Here is a 22,492-nt window from a genome sequence, read left to right on the forward strand (position 1 = left end):
ATACACTTTGGAGGAAATAATAACAAATGGGATTACTATCTCAATGGAAACAAATTAAAACATGCTACCGTGCAAAGGGACCTGGGGGTCCTTGTGCATGAGACGCAAAAGCCCAGTCTGCAGGTACAACAGGTGATCAAGAAGGCAAATGGGATGTTGGCCTATATTGCGAGGGGGATAGAATATAAAAGCAGGGATGTCTTGATGCACCTGTACAGGGCATTGGTGAGGCCGCAGCTGGAATACTGTGTGCAGTATTGGTCCCCTTATATGAGGAAGGATATATTGGCATTGGAGGGAGTGCAGAGAAGGTTCACCAGGTTGATACCGGAGATGAGGGGTTTGGATTATGAGGAGAGGCTGAGGAGATTGGGTTTGTACTCGTTGGAGTTTAGAAGGATGAGGGGGGATCTTATGGAGACTTATAAGATAATGCGGGGGCTGGATAGGGTGGAGGCGGAGAGATTCTTTCCACTTAGTAAGGAAGTTAAAACTAGAGGACACAGCCTCAAAATAAAGGGGGGTCGGTTTAAGACAGAGTTGAGGAGGAACTTCTTCTCCCAGAGGGTGGTGAATCTCTGGAATTCTCTGCCCACTGAGGTGGTGGAGGCTACCTCGCTGAATATGTTTAAAGCGCGGATGGATGGATTCCTGAGCGGTAAGGGAATTAAGGGTTATGGGGATCAGGCGGGTAAGTGGTACTGATCCACGTCAGATCAGCCATGATCTTATTGAATGGCGGGGCAGGCTCGAGGGGCTAGATGGCCTACTCCTGCTCCTATTTCTTATGTTCTTATGTTCTATAAGATGCAAAAAAGCTATTCATACAACACCAGAATGAACCTTGCTCTCTTAAAACTTTTAAAGGATGTTTCAAGGATTGGACGACTCAGCTAATCCATCAGTTGATGGACGATAAGGTGCAGATTACTTTGAGATAATCCTCAAACTCTTGAAGCAAACTGTGAACCATTATTGCTAACAATCTGTTCTGGTTTACCAAATCTTTCTAAAAATGTGTCAAGTTTTTCAATGGTTCATTCAGATGCAGTAGATCTCAGGATAATTTCTGGTGACTTTAATTATGCATAAATGACTAAGAACATGTAACTCTCAAACGGACGAGCAAAATCTACATTCAATCATTGCCATGGCATTTTAACCCACTCCCAAGGTTGTAAATGAGACAGCGGTCGTGTACATCCCATTCATGCACAGCTTGACACTGTCCTTTTCTTCAATCTGAGCATCCAGACCCAGCCACCAAAGGTAACGATGTGCTAATTCCTTCAGTCGGACTATACCAGGATGTCTTCCACGCAGACTAGGAGGAAGGATCACTCAGATTCCCCACAATAGACAACCACCTTGGGCCGTCAACTCAAGCTCTGACACATACACGTACAATGCACTCCAGCTATCGTTCCTTTCAATACCATATCCATGACCTTCCCCATCACAGGATCATTTCTGATGTGTCTTTGTACTTGAGAAGCTGTCGTAGGCAAATGATCTACCAGCGAAAGATAGAGTATCAGCAAAACTAGTAGGTAGCATTTGCTCAATAGGTAAAGGTAAGTGTGATAATGCATGAGTATCAGCATGGCTACCTGATCAACGATTCTATATATCATAGGAATTTGCAGATAAGATCAGTAACCATCATTGCAATCAGCTAGCAGCTAATGAAAGTGTGTCTTTATACAGCTCAAAAGTAGTTAAGGGTCAATGGTCAATAATGTGAAATGCCAACCATATAATCATCATAGAATCATAGAAACCCTACAGTACAGAAAGAGGCCATTCGGCCCATCGAGTCTGCACCGACCACAATCCCACCCAGGCCCTACCCCCATTTCCCTACATATTTTACCTGCTAATCCCTCTAATCTACGCATCCCAGGACACTAAGGGGCAATTTTAGCATGGCCAATCAACCTAACCTGCACATCTTTGGACTGTGGGAGGAAACCGGAGCACCCGGAGGAAACCCACGCAGACACGAGGAGAATGTGCAAACTCCACACAGACAGTGACCCAAGCCAGGATTCGAACCCAGGTCCCTGGAGCTGTGAAGCAGCAGTGCTAACCACTGTGCTACCGTGCCGCCAAAGGATGAAACCTTTGTACGTCAAAGATTATATTCAATGCTTCTATTTGTAGCTGAACATAATTAGATTCAGCACGAGTCAGAGTAGTTGGGGGTAGGGTGTTAGCGTGGATTGGGGATTGGCTATCCGACAGGAAGCAGAGAGTCAGAATAAATGGGTGCTTTTCTGGTTGGCGGATGGTAACTAGTGGCGTGCCGCAGGGATCGGTACTGGGGCCTCAACTATTTACCATTTATATAGACGATCTGAAGGAGGGGACTGAGTGTAGGGTAACAAAGTTTGCAGATGACACAAAGATAAGTGGAAAAGTGAATCGTGTGGAGGGCGTAGAAGGTCTGCAGAGAGATTTGGACAGGCTGAGTGAGTGGGCGAGGATCTGGCAGATGGAGTATAACGTTGCCAAATGCGAGGTTATTCACTTTGGAAGGAATAATAGCAAATTGGATTATCTAAATGGAAAGAAATTACAACATGCTGCTGTGCAGAGGGACCTGGGGGTCCTTGTGCATGAGATGCAAAAACCCAGTCTGCAGGTGCAACAGATGATCAAGAAGGCAAATGGGATGTTGGCCTATATCACAAGGGGGATAGAATATAAAAGCAGAGATGTCTTGCTGCATCTGTACAGGGCATTGGTGAGGCCGCAGCTGGAATACTGTGTGCAGTATTAGTCCCCTTATTTGCAGAAGGATATATTGGCCTTGGAGGGAGTGCAGAGAAGGTTCACCAGGTTGATACCAGAGATGAGGGGTGTTGATTATGAGGAGAGACTGAGCAGATTGGGTTTGTATTCGTTGGAATTTAGAAGGCTGAGGGGGGATTTTATAGAGACCTATAAGATAATGAAGGGGCTGGATAGGGTAGAGATGGAGAGATTCTTTCCACTTAGAAAGGAAGCTCGAACTAGAGGGCACAGCCTCAAAATAAAGGGGGGTCAGTTTAGGACAGAGTTGAGGAGGAACTTCTTCTCTCAGAGGGTGGTGAATCTCTGGAATTCTCTGCCCACTGAAGTGGTGGAGGCAACCTCGTTGAATATGTTTAAATCACAGATAGATGGATTCCTGATCGGTAAGGGAATTAGGGGTTATGGGGATCAGGCGGGTAAGTGGAACTGATCCACTTCAGATCAGCCATGATCTTATTGAATGGCGGGGCAGGCTCGAGGGGCTGGATTGGATGGCCTACTCCTGATCCTATTTCTTATGTTCTTATGAGTATGTGAAAGCTTTTGGTCATTCTTCTCCCAAAGGCATGGACGGGGGATAGAGAAGGGGAGAGCTCAAACCAAATGATTGAGATGTGTTTACTTTAATGCCAGGAGTATAGTGAATAAAGGGGATGAGCTCAGAGCATTGGTCGATGCCTGGAAGTGTGGTGTGGTGGCCATTACGGAGACTTGGATATCTCAAGGACAGGACTGGATACTCCAGGTGCCGGGATTCAGATGTTTCAGGAAGGACAGGGAGGGAGGCAAGAGAGGGGGTGGTGTGGTACTGCTGATCACGGATAGTGTCACAGCTGTAGAGAAGGTGTATGCTGTGGACGGATTGTCCACAGAGTCTCTGTGGGTGGAAGTTCGGAGTGGGAAGGGGTCGATCACTTTGCTGGGAGTTTTCTATAGGCCGCCCAATAGTAACAGGGAGGTGGAGGAGCTGATAGGGAAACAGATCCTGGAGAGATGCAGTAATAGCAGAGTTGTTGTGATGGGAGACTTTAATTTCCCGAACATAGATTGGAATATCCGGAGGGTAAGGGGATTGGATGGGGAGGAGTTCGTTAGGTGTGTTCAGGAGGGTTTCCTGACACAGCATGTGGACAAGCCTACAAGAGGAGAGGCTGTACTTGATCTGATACTGACCAATGAACCTGGACAGGTGTCAGATCTCTCAGTGGGAGAGCATCTTGGGGATAGCGATCATAACTCTATCTCCTTTATGCTTGCATTGGAAAAAGAGAGGATCAGGCAAGCTAGGAAAGCGTTTATATGGAGTAAGGGGAAATATGAAGACATAAGGCAGCAAATTAGAGGAGTAAATTGGAAGGAGGTATTCTCAGGGAAATGTACTGAAGAGAGGTGGCAGTTTTTCAAGGAATGTCTGTCTAGAGTTCTACAGGACAACATTCCGAGCAGACAGGGAGGTGTTGGTAGGTTAAAGGAACCGTGGTGCACGAAAGCTGTGTGGGACCTAGTCGAGAAGAAAAGGAAAGCGTACAAAAGGTTCAGAGAGCTTGGCGAAGATAGGGATCTAGATGAGTATACGGCTTGTAGGAAGGGACTAAAGAAGGAAATTAGGAGAGCCAGAAGGGGTCACGAGAAGGCCTTGGCAGGTAGGATTAAGGAAAACCCTAAGGCGTTCTATCAATATGTGAAGAGTAAAAGGATGAGACGTGAAGGAATAGGGCCTATAAAAGGTGAAGGCGGGAAAGCCTGTACGGAACCAGTAGAAATGGCAGAGGTGCTCAATGAGTATTTTGCCTCGGTTTTCACAGAGGAGAAGGACCTGGGTGGATGTACTGCGGGCTTGCGATGGACTGAAAAGATTGAGTATGTGGACTTTAACAAAGAGGTTGTGCTGGAATCTTTGAATGGCATCAAGATAGATAAGTCACCGGGTCCGGATGGGATGTACCCCAGGTTACTGTGGGAGGCGAAGGAAGAGATTGCAGAGCCTCTGGCGATGATCTTTGCGTCGTCGATGGAGACGGGGGAAGTGCCAGAGGATTGCGGATGTGGTTCCTATTTTCAAGAAGGGGAATAGGGATAGCCCAGGAAATTACCGACCAGTGAGTCTAACCTCAGTGGTTGGTAAGCTGATGGAGAAAATCCGGAGGGACAAGATTTATGAGCATTTAGAAAGGTTTAGTATGCTCAAGAATACTCAGCATGGCTTTGTCAAAGGCAGATCGTGCCTTATGAGCCTGGTGGAGTTCTTCGAAAATGTGACTAAACACATTGATGAAGGGAAAGCGGTAGATGTGGTTTATATGGATTTTAGCAAGGCGTTTGATAAGGTCCCCCATGCAAGGCTTCTAGAAAAAGTGAGAGGGCATGGGATCCAAGGTGCTGCTGCCCTGTGGATCCAGAACTGGCTTGCCCAAAGGAGGCACAGAATGGGTACAGATGGGTCTTTTTCTAAATGGAGGTCGGTCACCAGTGGTGTGCCCCAGGGATCTGTTCTGGGACCCTTGCTGTTTGCCATTTTCATAAATGACCTGGATGAGGAAGTGGAGGGATGGGTTGGTAAGTTTGCCGACGACCCGAAGGTTGGTGGGGTTGTGGATAGTCTGGAGGGATGTCAGAAGTTACAGAGGGACATAGATAGGATGCAAGACTGGGCGGAGAAGTGGCAGATGGACTTCAACCCAGATAAATGCGTAGTGGTCCATTTTGGCAGGTCAAGTGGGATGAAGGAGTACAATATTTATAATCACCTAGAAAGGAATAATTTGATTAGGGATAGTCAGCACAGTTTTGTGAAGAGTAGGCCGTGCCTCACAAACCTTATTGAGGTCTTTGAGAAGGTGACCAAAGAGCTGGATGAGGGTAAAGCGGTTGATGTGGTGTATATGGATTTCAGCAAAGCGTTTGATAAGGTTCCCCATGGTAAGCTTTTGCAGAAAATAGGGACACATGGGATTGAGGGTGATTTAGTGGTTTGGATCAGGAATTGGCTAGCTGTAAGAAAACAGAGGGTGGTGGTTGATGGGAAATATTCATCCTGGAGTTCAGCTACTCGTGGTGTACCGCAAGAATCTGTTTTGGGGCCACTGCTGTTTGTCATTTTTATTAATGACCTGGATGAGGGCATGGAAGGATGGATTAGTAAATTTGCGGATGACACTAAAGTCGGTGGAGTTGTAGACAGTGCGGAGGGAAGTAGCAGGTTACAGAGGGACATGGATAAGCTGCAGAGCTGGGCTGAGAGGTGGCAAATGGAGTTTAATGCGGAAAAGTGTGAGGTGATTCACTTTGGAAGGAGTAACAGGAATACAGAGTACTGGGCTAATGGTAAAATACTTGGTAGTGTGGATGAACAGAGGGATCTGGGTGTCCATGTGCATAGATCCCTGAAAGTTGGCACCCAGGTTGATAGGGTTGTTAAGAAGGCGTACGGTGTGTTAGCTTTTATTGGTAGAGGGATTGAGTTTCAAAGCCAGGAGGTCATGCTGCAACTGTACAAAACTCTGGTGCGGCCGCATTTGGAGTATTGCGTACAGTTCTGGTCGCCGTATTATAGGTAAGATGTGGAAGTGTTGGAAAGGGTGCAGAGGAGATTTACCAGGATGTTGCCTGGTATGGTGGGAAAATCGTATGAGGAAAGGCTGAGGGGCTTGAGGTTGATTTCGTTAGAGAGAAGAAGGTTAAGAGGTGACTTAATAGAGGCATACAAGATGATCAGAGGATTAGATAGGGTGGATAGTGAGAGCCTTTTTCCTCGGATGGTGATGGCTAGCACGAGGGGACATAGCTTTAAATTGAGGGGTGAGAGATATAGGACAGATGTTAGAGGTAGGTTCTTTATTCAGAGAGTAGTAAGGGGGTGGAATGCCCTGCCTGCAGCAGTGGTGGACTCGTCAACATTAAGAGCATTCAAATGGTTATTGGATAAACATATGGATGATATTGGAATAGTGTAGATTAGAGGGGCTTTAGATTGGTTCCACTGATCGGCGCAACATCGAGGGCCGAAGGGCCTGTACTGCGCTCTAACGTTCTATGTTCTCTAATATAAAGGGAAAGACTCTTAGTACTGTAGAGGATCTGAAAGACCTTGGGGTCCGGATCCATAGGACTCTAAAATCCGCCCCGCAGGTGGAAGAGGTGGTTAAGAAGGCGTATGATGTGCTGGCCTTTATCAATCGAGGGATTGAGTTTAGGAGTCCGGGGATAATGATGCAGCTATATAAGACCCTCGTCAGACCCCACTTGGAGTACTGTGCTCAGTTCTGGTCACCTCATTACAGGAAGGATGTGGAAAAGATTGAAAGGGTGCAGAGGAGATTTACAAGGATGTTGCCTGGATTGAGTGGCATGCCTTATGAGGATAGGCTGAGGGAGCTCGGTCTTTTCTCCTTGGAGAGACGTAGGATGAGAGGAGACCTAATAGAGGTATATAAGATGTTGAGAGACATAGATCGGGTGGACTCTCAGAGGCTTTTTCCCAGGGTGGAAATGGCTGCTATGAGGACACAGGTTTAAGGTGCTGGGGGGTAGGTACAGGGGAAATGTTAGGGGGAAGTTTTTCACACAGGGGGTGGTGGGCGAGTGGAATCGGCTGCCATCAGTGGTGGTGGAGGCAAACTCAATAGGGTCTTTTAAGAGACTCCTGGATGAGTACATGGGACTTAAGAGGATGGGTGGTTATAGGTAGGCCTGAAAGGTAGGGATATGTTGGGCACAACTTGTGGGGCCGAAGGGCCTGTTTTGTGCTGTAGTTTTTCTATGTTTCTATATGTGAAATGACGGCCCCTACTCCATAAGCAGTAATGGTGGCTTTGGATTAAAATGAACCAATACTTCAGACTTCAGGAAAGCATTTCTGGCATCCTTGTATGTTTTCTCAATCGGTTGTGCAGTTCCATGACTGTTTCAGATAGTAAATTATGCAGTGGCTTCAATAATGTAGTTAAGTTAGGAACAAATTTGCAATAATAATTGACTAATTCTGGAAAGGACCTCAAATGTATCAAGTTCATCAGACCTGGTACTTAGAAGCTCTGTAGGCCTTTACTATAAATAACATGGCCCAAATACAGGATCGATGTCTGGAAAAAGTCACACTTTTCTTTCTTGATACGCAGACCATGTGGTTGAAGATGTTCCAATGTTGCTTCTAAATTGTTCGATTGCTCCTGTTCACTGGACCTTGTAATTAGAATATCATCCAGGTAACATTGTACATCAGACACCACTTTAAAAATCTGATCCATCGATCTTTGGAATTAGGTTAGTGTGGATGTTGTTCCAAAAGGCAATCTTGAAAAAGACCAGTATTACTGACGATGGTAAGCTGAAAATATCAGCGATGATTCATTTTCTAAATTGAAAGAACGCATGGATCCTCACTGAACTCCCATTTTTCTTGCAGGCACGAGTGACTCAAGACTGCTCATTATACTTTTTTATTCTCTTCCCAGTATTCGCTTTTTTACCCTGGAGGCTGTTGACTTGATTTTCAGACTGTCCCAATTGTACATCAAAACATCCCTTCTTTTGATATATGCTTGGAATCTCACCCTTCTCTGATCAGAAAAACCCCCTCTTTTTAAACCACACAGAGCTTTCACCCTTTTTCAACTGCGTAGTCAGTCTCCTGGTCCGCCGCTACACACTGCAATACATCTGTGGGTCCTGCAGCTTAGAGGAGTCTACCCAATTTCTTTTCCCAGTAAGAAACATGATATTTCCTTTTTTTCTTACTTGGACTTCCTTCACTGGTACTTCAATCTTGAATCTGTCGTTGATTTTCCCCAGTCTAATATTCAAAGTGTGAGGACCCATAACATTTAATTTCTACTTAGGATCTTTTCTTGATATTCTTGACAAAACAAAATCCAACTTGTTGCCAATTTTCTTTTTGCAATGTTCTAATTATGTTAGGAATTGTCATTTTAAACAAAGAGAAAAAGATGTCGTTTGCACACGTAAATTCAAAATAACAATAGATTTACGGGAGGAGTTGCTGCCTATACAGAGCAGAAAATGAAACTAAGGCAGAAGCCTGTGAAACATCCCAATGACATGACATTTCCATCAAATTCCACCGACTTTTAAAGCAATTATGCAACAAAAATATATAACTATCTAACTTCCCTTAATATTCATCTACAGTATTCCCCTCTGAATTCTGTGTAGCAAGTTCCAAATTCTCTCTACTTTTCAGGTGAAGAAGTTTCTCCTGAATTCAGATATACAAACAAGGAGCAGGTGAAGGTCATTCAGCCCTTTTGAGTCTGCTCTGTCTGCCATTTAATAAGATAATGACGGATTTGATAGTAATTTCAAATCTGTTTCCCGTCTACTCCTGATAATCTATCATCCCCTTGTTTACCAAGAATCTATCCACCTCTGCCTTAAAAATATTCAGACTCTGCTTTCACCACTTTTATCAGGAAGAGTTCCAAAGAATCTCATCCTCTCATGAAATAAATATGCCTTATTTCCGTTTTAAATGGGTAACTCATTTTTAAACAATGACACCTAGTTCTAGAATCTGGTCTTGACCTGTGGACATTATGTGGGAAACCATCACCATAAGGTGATGAATCACATGCCAGCTGCAGGGATAAATTTTGATCAAAATGAGTCAGGACTTCTGACTTGAGTAGCACCTCTTTGGCTCGCACGAACACACTCTCACATTGATCCATCCATTTCCAATTTTTATTTTGACATAGTAGATTGTGCAAGGGTTTTTAAATAGTCCCTGGATTAGGAACAAACTTTCCATAGTAATTTAGTAAACCTAAGATAGATCAAAGTTGACTGAAATTTGAGGTGCGGGTGCCTCGATAATAACTTTGACTTTTGAAGACAATTTAAGCAGTCCCTCGATTATCACCCAAATATTCAGTTGACGACTGGAAGTCACATTTGTCTTCCTGGATTTTTAATCCATAATTTTCTAATCTCTGAAATATGGCATCCAGATTGCGGAGATGTTCTTCCTCCTTCTTCCCAGTAACCAAGATGTCATCCAAGTAACATTGGATACCGTTTAATTTGTTTAAGATTTGATCCATTGCTCGTTGGAACAATGCTGGTGCCAAATGGTATCGAAATAATCAAGAGCTGTTGATAATCCTGACCCACATTCATTTGAAGATATGCTTGGCTGAGGTCAGAGTGTTGACCTCCAGCCAACCCAGCAAATAAACCTCAATCAGGCGTAGCAGGTCCTGCTCTGCACACATTACAAGATTCATAGAGACTTTAATATTGCCACAAATGTATACAGGTGTGGCTTTTCTCATCACAGGTACAATCAGCGTAGCCCAGTCACTTGCATTAATGGATCTGAGGACTCCCATTCTGACCAGCAGTTCTACTTCTGCCTCTACCTTCAGTCTGATTGCATACAGCACTGACCTAGCCTTTGAGCATCTTGCTTGACTTTCTTCTTTGATCTTCGGTTTTACTGAGATATCCTTCATGCTTCTCAGCTCACCACAGAGCACAATGGCACATTTCTGGGTGTTTTTCTGGTTGGCAATCAGTGACTAGTGCTATGCCTCAGGGATCAGTGTTGGGACCGCAATTGTTTACGATTTATATAGATGATTTGGAGTTGGGGACCAAGTGTCGTGTGTCAAAATTCGCAGATGACACTAAGATGGGTGGAAGAGCAAAGTGTGCAGAGGACGCTGAAAGTCTGCAAAGGGATATAGATAATCTAAGTGAGTGGGCGAGGGTCTGGCAGATGGAGTACAGTGTTGGTAAATGTGAGCTCATCCATTTTGGGAGGAATATCAGCAAAATAGACTATTATTTAAATGGTAAAAAATTGCAGCATGCTGCTGTGCAGAGGGACCTGGGTGTCCTTGTGCAGGAATCTCAAGGAGTTGGTTTGCAGGTGCAGCAGGTAATTAAGGCGGCAAATGGAATTTTGTCCTTCATTGCCAGAGGGATGGAGTTTAAAAACAGCGAGATTATGTTGCAGCTGTATAAGGTGCTGGTGAGGCCACACCTGGAGTACTGTGTACAGTTTTGGTCTCCTTACTTGAGAAAGGATATACTGGCACTGGAGGGGGTGCAGAGGAGATTCACTAGGTTGATGCCGGAGTTGAGAGGGTTGACTTATGGGGAGAGACTGAGTAGACTGGGGCTATACTCATTGGAATTCAGAAGAATGAGGGGAGATCTTACAGAAACATATAAGATTATGAAGGGAGTAGATAAGATAGAAGCAGGCAGGTGAAACTAGAACTAGGGGGCATAGCCTCAAAATAAAGGGAAGCAGATTTAGGGCTGAGTTGAGGAGGAACTTCTTCACACAAAGGGTTGTGAATCTGTGGAATTCCCTGCCCAGTGAAGCAGTTGAGGCTACCTCATTGAATGTTTTTTAGGCAAGGATAGATAATTTTTGAACAGTGAAGGAATTAAGGGTTATGGTGAGTGGGTGGGTAAGTGGAACTGAGTCCACAAAAAGATCAGCCATGATCTTATTGAATGGCGGAGCAGGCTTGAGGGGCCAGATGGCCCACTCCTGCTCCTAGTTTTGTTCTTGGGAGATCTTGGGCAGACCTGATTCAGAATCTGTCATGGGATTTATCTCGGCCCAATTTAATCTGATCTTTTCTACCCAAGATCATCCCATCAGTACCGGATAATTTCCTTTGACTGTGTGCAAGGACAAATCTGCCACCTGCTCATTTAATTACATTGTTACATCAATATGGCCCCTCAGTGGAAGCACTTCTCCAGTGAGAGTTTTTAACATTATCTTGGAGGGTTGCAGAGTAATGTCAGAGTTTTTCTTGATAAACAGTCTCTGGTACCAGAGAGACTGATGCCCCGGCGTTCATCTCCACCTTCACAGGCTGACCATCCAGTAATGGAGTGACCCCAATATTGGTTTGCTGCACCAGCAATAGCAAGTACATTTAATGACAGTTCATCTTCAGACTGAGAATCGAGTTCCTTCTCGCATCCTTTTTGTATCACGTGGTCACTTTTTCCTTGATTTAGTTTGCCATTTGTTTAATTTGGCTCTTTCTTTCTGCAACTTCTACCTAAAGCTTGTTTCTTTTTCCAATATGCACGTTCAATGTAGCCCTTTCTGCCACAATTTCTGTACATGACGGTTTTGCACCAGTCTGCTGCTGATGCCCGGTTTTTGCATACCTACATAGGGCATTTGAGAGTGTGTTTGTATTCGGTTTCAGCCGACATCTTGTGAATTCTTGTGCTTGAACTCAATTGTTGAGCATCTTTGACTGTTAATTCCATGGATACAGCAGCTTCCAAAGCTTTAAGGTCAGGTTGCTTTCGGTTAACAGCAGCTTTTGGATAGCCTCACTCCTTAAACCACAGACTAATCTCTGATGGTATCGTTTCACATATCCCCAAAGTTGCATTGTTCAGCCAGTCTTTTCAAGGTAGCTACAAACTGTGTGATCGATTCACCTTCTACTCGGTTGCGCTTATGAAACCTAAACCTTTCTGCGATTACTAGAATAATGGCCCTGCAAAATTTCCACTAATTCCTCATATGTTTTTGTGCCTGGCTTCTCCGGATGTACCAGACTCCTAAGGAGGTTAAATGATTCCCCTGAGAATTATGCTCAGGGACGTTGGGACTTTTACGTCTGCTGCTATCTTGTTGGCTTGAACAAAATAGTCAAATCATTCTATATACGAGCTCTGTATTCTCATCAAAAACAGTCCCACGGTGCCAAAAACTCCTGCTTTTTCCTCAATGGAAAGACCTGCGTGTACACAATGTGCCTTGAATTTCTATCACTACCTTGTTTTTTTTTCTCTCAAAACATGGCACAACAAAGAAAAGTACAGCACAGGAATAGGCCGTTCAGCCCTCCAAGCCTATGCCAAGCACGTTCCAGGGACCCACCACACTCTGCATGAAAAACTTACCTCGCACATCTCTCTTTAACTTTCTGTCTCTTACTTTGAACTTATGCCTCCTTGTAATTGACACTTCTAATTGCCGATGAAGGCAACCATGCCGTTTGGCTTCTTAATCACAGTATTGCCACTTCTAGGCCGCTGTGGACCTGCATGCCCAGATCCCTCTGTACGTTAATATTCCTAAGGGTTCTGCCATTTACAGTATAATTCACACCTAAATTTGATCCTCCAAATTGCATCACCGCAGATTTGTCCGGATTAAACTCCAACTGCCATTTGTGCGTCCAAGTCTCCAATCTATCTATATCCTGTGGTATTTTCTGACAATCCCCTCTACCCACCACTATCAGCGATTCCGCCAAGCCTTGTGTCATGCGTCAACTCACTGATCAGACCACCTACATTTTCCTCGAAATCATTTATATATACGACAAATAGTCCACCCCGACTCACACTCCCCTCCCCCGACATCCCTCCCCCCGCTTCCGCCCTTGCCTCCCCACCCCTCCCCCTTGCCCCCCACCCCTCCCCATCCCTTACTCCCCCACCCCTCCCCCCTTGCCCCCCACCCCTCCCCATCCCTTACTCCCCCACCCCTCCATTACCTCCCACCCCTTGCCCCCATCCCTCACCCCTCCTCCCCCCTTACCCCCCACAGCTCCTCCCCAATTACCCCCCTCCACTCCTCCCTTACCCTCCCACCATTCCCCCCCCTTACACCCCCACCCCTTGCTCCCTCACCCGCCCCACCCCCCCTTACCGCTCCTTCCCCCTTAACCCCCCCATCGCTCCTCCCCCCTTAACCCCCCCACCGCTCCTCCCCCCTTAACCCCCCCACCGCTCCTCCCCCCTTAACCCCCACACCGCTCCTCCCCCCTTAACCCCCCACCGCTCCTCCCCCCTTAACCCCCTCACCGCGCCTCCCCCCACCGCTCCTTCCCTTAACCCCCCCACCGCTCCTCCCCCCTTAACCCCCCCACCGCTCCTCCCCCCTTAACCCCCCCATCGCCCCTCCCCCCTTAACCCCCCCACCGCTCCTCCCCCCTTAACCCCCCCACCGTTCCTCCCCCCTTAACCCCCCCACCGCGCCTCCCCCCTTAACCCCCCCACCGCTCCTTCCCCCCTTAACCAGCCCACCGCTCCTCCCCCCTTAACCCCCCCCATCGCGCTTCCCCCCACCGCTCCTCCCCCTTAACCCCCCACCGCTCCTTCCCCCTGAAATCCCCCATCGCTCCTCCCCCCTTAACCCCCCCCACCGCGCCCCCCCCACCGCTCCTTCCCCCCCTTAACCCCCCCACCGCTCCTCCCCCTTAACCCCCCCATCGCCCCTCCCGCCTTAACCCCCCCACCGCTCCTCCCCCCTTAACCCCCCCACCGTTCCTCCCCCCTTAACCCCCCCACCGCGCCTCCCCCCTTAACCCCCCCACCGCTCCTTCCCCCCTTAACCAGCCCACCGCTCCTCCCCCCTTAACCCCCCCCATCGCGCTTCCCCCCACCGCTCCTCCCCCTTAACCCCCCACCGCTCCTTCCCCCTGAAATCCCCCATCGCTCCTCCCCCCTTAACCCCCCCCACCGCGCCCCCCCCACCGCTCCTTCCCCCCCTTAACCCCCCCACCGCTCCTCCCCCTTAACCCCCCCATCGCTCCTCCCACCTTAACCCCCCCACCGCTCCTCCCCCCTTAACACCCCACCGCTCCTCTCGCCTTAACCCCCCCACCGCTCCTCCCCCCTTAACCGCCCCCAACGCTCCTACCCCCTTAACCCCCACCCCTCCCCCCTTAACCCCCAACCCTCACCCCCCCTTACCCCCCAACCCTCAGCCCCCAACCCTCCCCTTTAACCCCCCCCACCGCTCCTCCCCCCCACCGCTCCTCTCCCTCCCTCCCCCTTACCCCCCCACTGCCCCTCCCCCTTACCCCCCACCTCTCCCCCCTTAACCCCCCACCCTCCCCCCTTAACCCCCCACCCTCCCCCCTTAACCCCCCACCCTCCCCCCTTAACCCCCACCCTCCCCGCTTACCGCCCACCCCTCCCCCTACCTCCCCACCCCTCCCCCCTCACTCCTCCCCCCCTATTCCCCACCCCTCCCCCCCTATTCCCCCCCTATCCCCCACCCCTCCCCCCCTATTCCCCCCCCTCCCCCCCTATCCCCCACCCCTCCCCCCCTATTCCCCCCCCTCCACCCCCTATCCCCCACCCCTCCCCCCCCCCTATCCCCCACCCATAGAACCATAGAAAATTACAGCTCAGAAACAGGCCTTTTGGCTCTTCTTGTCTGTGCCGAACCATTTCTTGCCTCGACCCACTGACCTGCACTTGGACCATATCCCTCCACACCCCTCTCATCCATGAACCCGTCCAAGATTTTCTTAAATGTTAAAAGCATTTACCACTTTATCCGGCAGCTCATTCCACACTCCCACCACACTCTGCGTGAAGAAGCCCCCCCTAATATTCCCTTTAAACTTTTCTCCTTTCACGCTTAACCCATGCCCTCTGGTTTTTTTCTCCCCTAGCCTCAGTGGAAAAAGCCTACTCACGTTCACTCTATCTATACCCATCAAAATCTTATACACCTCTATCAAATCTCCCCTCATTCTTCTACGCTCCAGGGAATAATATTAACGATAGAGGGTTGGCAGCAGGAGAAATACTTAATACAATTAATGTTACCAGAGAGGCAGTGCTGGGTAGACTAATGGGACTGAAGGTGGACAAGTCCCCGGGTCCGGATGGAATGCATCCCAGGGTATTGAAAGAAATGTCAGAGGTAATAGTGGATGCGTTAGTGATTATTTATCAAAACTCGTTGCATTCTGGGGTAGTGCCGGTTGATTGGAAAACGGCTAATGTTACGCCGCTGTTTAAAAAAGGAAGGAGACAAAAGGCGGGTAACTATAGGCCGGTCAGCTTAACGTCTGTAGTAGGGAAAATGCTGGAATCCATTATTAAAGAGGAGATAGCAGGGCATCTGGATAGAAATGGTTCGATCAATCAGACGCAGCATGGATTCATGAGGGGAAAGTCGTGCTTGACGAACATGTTGGATTTTTATGAAGATGTGACTAGGGCGGTTGATGGAGGAGAGCCGGTGGATGCGGTGTTTTTGGATTTCCAAAAGGCGTTTGATAAGGTGCCCCATAAAAGGCTGCTGAAGAAGATTAGGGCACACGGAGTTGGGGGTAGTGTGTTAAAGTGGATTGGGGACTGGCTATCCGACAGGAAGCAAAGAGTCGGAATAAATGGGTGTTTTTCCGGTTGGAGGAAGGTAACTAGTGGCGTGCCGCAGGGATCGGTACTCGGGCCGCAACTGTTTACCATTTATACAGATGATCTGGAGGAGGGGATGGAGTGTAGGGTAACGAAGTTTGCAGACGACACAAAGATAAGTGGAAAAGTGAATCGTGTGGAGGACGGAGAAGATCTGCAGAGAGATTTGGACAGGCTGAGTGAGTGGGCGAGGATATGGCAAATGGAGTATAACGTTGAGAAATGCGAGGTTATACACTTTGGAGGAAATAATAACAAATGGGATTACTATCTCAATGGAAACAAATTAAAACATGCTACCGTGCAAAGGGACCTGGGGGTCCTTGTGCATGAGACGCAAAAGCCCAGTCTGCAGGTACAACAGGTGATCAAGAAGGCAAATGGGATGTTGGCCTATATTGCGAGGGGGATAGAATATAAAAGCAGGGATGTCTTGATGCACCTGTACAGGGCATTGGTGAGGCCGCAGCTGGAATACTGTGTGCAGTATTGGTCCCCTTATATGAGGAAGGATATATTGGCATTGGAGGGAGTGCAGAGAAGGTTCACCAGGTTGATACCGGAGATGAGGGGCTGTAAAAGACTGGGCCTTGTGATTGGGGACTCCACAATTAAGGGGACAGATAGGAGGGTCGGAACTAAAGGTAGGGACTCAGGGTTGGTGTGTTGCCTACCAGGGGCTGGGGTCCGGGATGTGTCTGACAGGGTATTCAGGACTCTTAGGGGGGAGGGAGATAAACCACAAGTTATTGTACATGTGGGGACACACGACATAGGGAGGATAGGGGAAGGGGATATTAGGCAGGGATTTATGGAGTTGGGGTGGAAACTAAAGGCCAAGACTGACAGAGTGGTTATCTCTGGACTCTTGCCTGTACCACGGGATAGTTTAGAGAGGAATAGGGAGAGGGAAGGTTTGAATTCATGGCTGAGGGGATGGTGCAGGAGGGAGGGGTTCAGGTACTTAAGCAATTGGGGCTCGTACTGGGGAAGGTGTGACCTCTATGAGAAGGATGGTCTACACCTTAATCAGAAGGGGACCAATATCCTGGGGGGTAAATTTGCTAAGGCCATGCAGGGAGGTTTAAACTGATTCGGGGGGGGGGAGGGATCCTGAGTAGTGGGGCTGAAAGTGAGGGATGCATGGATGGGGACTGCAATGCACGGCATTGCAGAGGTGGGGTGGAGCAGGGTTTGAAATGTGTATACTTCAATGCCAGGAGTATTCGCAATAAAGTGGGTGAACTTGCAGCGTGGATCAGTACCTGGGACTTCGATGTTGTGGCTATTTCAGAGACATGGATAGAGCAGGGGCAGGAATGGATGCTGCAGGTCCCGGGGTTCAAATGTTTTAGTCGAAGTAGGGAAGGAGGTAGAAGAGGGGGAGGGGTAGCATTATTGGTCAGAGATTGTATCACAGTGTCAGAGAGGAGGTTTGATGAGGACTTATCTGTTGAGGTAGTATGGGCGGAGATTAGAAATAGGAGAGGAGAGGTCACCCTGTTGGGAGTCTTTTATAGACCTCCTAAAAGTTCTAGAGAGGTTGAGGAAAGGATTGCGGAGTCAATCCTGCTTAGGAGTGAAAGTAATAGGGCAATTGTTATGGGGGATTTTAACTTGACTAATATTGACTGGAATTGTTATAGCTCTAGCTCGTTAGAGGGGTCAGTTTTTGTTCAAAGCGTGCAGGAAGGTTTTTTGACTCAGTATGTAGACAGGCCAACTAGAGGTGAGGCTATATTGGATCTGGTGCTGGGAAATGAGCCAGACCAGGTGCTAGACTTGGAAGTTGGTGTGCATTTTGGTGATAGTGACCACAATTCGGTTACGTTCACCTTAGTGATGGAAAGGGATAGGCATGAACCTCGGGCCAGTGGTTTTAGCTGGGGGAAGGGTAATTATGAGGCTATTAGGAGAGAATTAGGAAACATAGGTTGGACTAGGAGATTACAGGGACTGGGAACGTCCGACATGTGGAGTTTTTTCAAGGAGCAGCTACTGCGAGTCTGTGATAGGTATGTCCCTGTCAGGCAAGGAGGAATTGGTAGGGCTAGGGAACCGTGGTGCACCAAAAAAGTTTCTTTGTTGGTTAAAAAGAAAAAGGAGGCTTATGTTCGGATGAGACGTGAGCACTCGGGTAGTGCACTAGAAAGCTTTAGATTGGCTAAGAGGGAGTTGAAGAGCGAGCTTAGAAGGGCTAAAAGGGGACATGAGAAGACTTTGGCGGATAGGGTTAAAGAGAATCCTAAGGCGTTCTATAGGTATGTCAAGAACAGAAGGTTGGTTAGGGTAAGTTTAGGGCCAGTTATAGATGGCAGAGGGAAGTTATGTGTGGAACTGGAGGAGATTGGTGAAGCATTGAACCAATATTTCTCTTCGGTGTTCACGCAAGGGGACATGAATATAGCTGAGGAGGACACTGGGTTGCAAGGGAGTAGAATAGACAGTATTACAGTTGATAAGGAGGATGTGCAGGATATTCTGGAGGGTCTGAAAATAGATAAATCCCCTGGTCCGGATGGGATTTATCCAAGGATTCTCTGGGAGGCAAGAGAAGTGATTGCAGAGCCTCTGGCTCTGATCTTCAGGTCGTCGTTGGCCTCTGGTATAGTACCAGAAGATTGGAGGTTAGCGAATGTTGTCCCATTGTTTAAGAAGGGGAACAGAGACTTCCCCGGGAATTATAGACCGGTGAGTCTCACTTCTGTTGTCGGCAAGATGTTGGAAAAAATTATAAGGGATAGGATTTATAGTTATTTGGAGAGTAATGAATTGATAGGTGATAGTCAGCATGGTTTTGTGGCAGGTAGGTCGTGCCTTACTAACCTTATTGAGTTTTTTGAGAAAGTGACCAAGGAGGTGGATGGGGGCAAGGCAGTGGACGTGGTATATATGGATTTTAGTAAGGCGTTTGATAAGGTTCACCATGGTAGGCTTCTGCAGAAAATGCAGATGTATGGGATTGGGGGTGATCTAGGAAATTGGATCAGGAATTGGCTAGCGGATAGGAAACAGAGGGTGGTGGTTGATAGTAAATATTCATCATGGAGTGCGGTTACAAGTGGTGTACCTCAGGGATCTGTTTTGGGGCCACTGCTGTTTGTAATATTTATTAATGATCTGGATGAGGGTATAGTTGGGTGGATTAGCAAATTTGCTGATGACACCAAAGTCGGTGGTGTGGTAGACAGTGAGGAAGGGTGTCGTAGTTTGCAGGAAGACTTAGACAGGTTGCAAAGTTGGGCCGAGAGGTGGCGGATGGAGTTTAATGCGGAGAAGTGTGAGGTAATTCACTTTGGTAGGAATAACAGATGTGTTGAGTATAGGGCTAACGGGAGGACTTTGAATAGTGTGGAGGAGCAGAGGGATCTAGGTGTATGTGTGCATAGATCCCTGAAAGTTGGGAATCAAGTAGATAAGGTTGTTAAGAAGGCATATGGTGTCTTGGCGTTTATTGGTAGGGGGATTGAATTTAGGAGTCGTAGCGTTATGTTGCAACTGTACACAACTCTGGTGCGGCCGCACTTGGAGTACTGTGTTGCAGTTCTGGTCCCCACATTACAGGAAGGATGTGGAGGCTTTGGAGAGGGTGCAGAGGAGGTTTACCAGGATGTTGCCTGGTATGGAGGGGAGATCCTATGAGGAGAGGCTGAGGGATTTGGGATTGTTTTCGCTGAAAGGCGGCGGCTAAGAGGGGATCTTATTGAAACATATAAGATGATTAGAGGTTTAGATAGGGTGGATAGTGATAGCCTTTTTCCTCTGATGGAGAAATCCAGCACGAGGGGGCATGGCTTTAAATTGAGGGGGGGTAGTTATAGAACCGATGTCAGGGGTAGGTTCTTTACCCAGAGGGTGGTGAGGGATTGGAATGCCCTGCCAGCATCAGTAGTAAATGCGCCTAGTTTGGGGGCGTTTAAGAGATCCGTAGATAGGTTCATGGACGAAAAGAAATTGGTTTAGGTTGGAGGGTCACAGTTTTTTTTTTAACTGGTCGGTGCAACATCGTGGGCCGAAGGGCCTGTTCTGCGCTGTAATGTTCTATGTTCTATGTTCTATGAGGGGTTTGGATTATGAGGAGAGGCTGAGGAGATTGGGTTTGTACTCGTTGGAGTTTAGAAGGATGAGGGGGGATCTTATGGAGACTTATAAGATAATGCGGGGGCTGGATAGGGTGGAGGCGGAGAGATTCTTTCCACTTAGTAAGGAAGTTAAAACTAGAGGACACAGCCTCAAAATAAAGGGGGGTCGGTTTAAGACAGAGTTGAGGAGGAACTTCTTCTCCCAGAGGGTGGTGAATCTCTGGAATTCTCTGCCCACTGAGGTGGTGGAGGCTACCTCGCTGAATATGTTTAAAGCGCGGATGGATGGATTCCTGAGCGGTAAGGGAATTAAGGGTTATGGGGATCAGGCGGGTAAGTGGTACTGATCCACGTCAGATCAGCCATGATCTTATTGAATGGCGGGGCAGGCTCGAGGGGCTAGATGGCCTACTCCTGCTCCTATTTCTTATGTTCTTATAAAGTCCCAACCTATTCAATCTCTCTCTGTAACTCAGCTTCTCAAGTCCCGGCAACATCCTTGTGAACCTTCTCTGCACTCTTTCAACCTTATTTACATCCTTCCTGTAACTAGGTGACCAAAACTGTACACAATACTCTAAATTCGGCCTCACCAATGCCGTATATAACCTTGTAAGAAGTTTAACAACACCAGGTTAAAGTCCAACAGGTTTATTTGGTAGCAAAAGCCACACAAGCTTTCGAGGCTCTGAGCCCCTTCTTCAGGTGAGTGGGAATTCTGTTCACAAACAGAACTTATAAGACACAGACTCAATTTACATGAATAATGGTTGGAATGCGAATACTTACAACTAATCCAGTCTTTAAGAAACAAAACAATGGGAGTGGAGAGAGCATCAAGACAGGCTAAAAAGATGTGTATTGTCTCCAGACAAGACAGCCAGTGAAACTCTGCAGGTCCACGCAACTGTGGGAGTTACAAATAGTGTGACATAAATTCTGATTCTAGGATCGCATGATAAAGACTCAGGAGGAAAAAAGCAGAAATATTTATGTGAAATAGTGTGACATAAACCCAATATCCCGGTTGAGGCCGTCCTTGTGTGTGCGGAACCTGGCTATCAGTTTCTGCTCCGCGACTCTGCGCTGTCGTGTGTCGCGAAGGCCGCCTTGGAGAACGCTTACCCGAATATCAGAGGCCGAATGCCCGTGACCGCTATATAACCTTACCATAACACTCCAACTTTTATACTCGATACTCCGATTTATAAAGGCCAATGTACCAAAGGCACTCTTTACGACCCTATCCACCTGTGATGTCACTTTTAGGGAATTCTGTACCTGTATTCCCAGATCCCTCTGTTCAACTGCACTCTTCAGAGTCCTACCATTTACCCTGTACGTTCTACTTTGGTTTGTCCTTCCAAAGTGCAATATCTCTCACTTGTCTGCGTTAAATTCCATTTGCCATTTTTCAGCCCATTTTTCTAGTTGGTCCAAATCTCTCTGCAAGCTTTGAAAACCTTCCTCACTGTCCACTACACCTCCAATCTTTGTATCATCAGCATATTTGCTGATCCAATTGGCCACATTATCATCCAGATCATTGATATAGATGACAAACAACAATGGACCCAACACCGATCCCTGCAGCACACCACTAGTCACAGGCCTCCACTCAGAGAAGCAATCCTCCACAACCACACTCTGGCTTCTTCCATTGATGTGGAGATGCCGGCGTTGGACTGGGGTAAACACAGTAAGAAGTTTAACAACACCAGGTTAAAGTCCAACAGGTTTATTTGGTAGCAAAATCCACACAAGCTTTCGGAGCTCCAAGCCCCTTCTTCAGGTGAGTGGGAATTCTGTTCACAAACAGGGCATATAAAGACACAAACTCAATTTACATGAATAATGGTTGGAATGCGAATACTTACAGCGAATCAAGTCTTTAAGATACAAACAATGTAAGTGGAGAGAGCATCAAGACAGGCTAAAGAGATGTGTATTGTCTCCAGACAGTGAGACTCTGCAGGTCCAGGCAAGCTGTGGGGGTTACAAATAGTGTGACATGAACCCAATATCCCGGTTGAGGCCGTCCTCATGTGTGCAGAACTTGGCTATCAGTTTCTGCTCAGCGACTCTGCGCCGTCGTGTGTTGTGAAGGCCGCCTTGGAGAACGTTCTTCAAGGGGGGGGTCCCTTCACAACCCCCCTCCCACCCCCCCCCTCAATCCCCCCTCCCACCCCCCCTCCATCCCCCCTCCCCCCACACCCCCCCTCCCTCCCACCCCCCCCCACACCCCCCCCTCCCTCCCACCCCCCCCCCACACCCCCCCTCCATCCCCCCTCCCCCCCTCCATCCCACCCCCCCCTCCATCCCCCCTCCCACCCCCCCCCCCACCCCCCCTCCATCCCCCTCCATCCCACCCCCCCCTCCATCCCCCCTCACCACCCCCCCCCCCACCCCCACCCCCCCCCACCCCCCCCACCCCCACCCCC

At 47.8% G+C, this 22,492-nt stretch overlaps 1 protein-coding gene across 2 annotated transcripts in view; it reads right to left on the reverse strand.

Moving 5' to 3' along the window:
* LOC144479987 (tubulin-specific chaperone cofactor E-like protein) overlaps positions 1-22,038 on the reverse strand; it is a 130,416-nt gene extending 108,378 nt beyond the window's left edge. The window contains exon 1 of one of the 2 annotated variants that reach the window (XM_078199136.1): positions 21,929-22,038. The gene's annotated coding sequence lies outside the window, so the exon portion shown is untranslated. Of the gene's footprint in view, positions 1-7,813; positions 7,896-21,928 lie in introns of those variants that run through there. The other variant, XM_078199137.1, reaches the window with a different exon arrangement.
* Positions 22,039-22,492: the final 454 nt, after the last annotated feature.

Source organism: Mustelus asterias, chromosome 27 (genome assembly GCF_964213995.1).
Source record: "Mustelus asterias chromosome 27, sMusAst1.hap1.1, whole genome shotgun sequence".
NCBI lineage: Eukaryota > Metazoa > Chordata > Chondrichthyes > Carcharhiniformes > Triakidae > Mustelus > Mustelus asterias.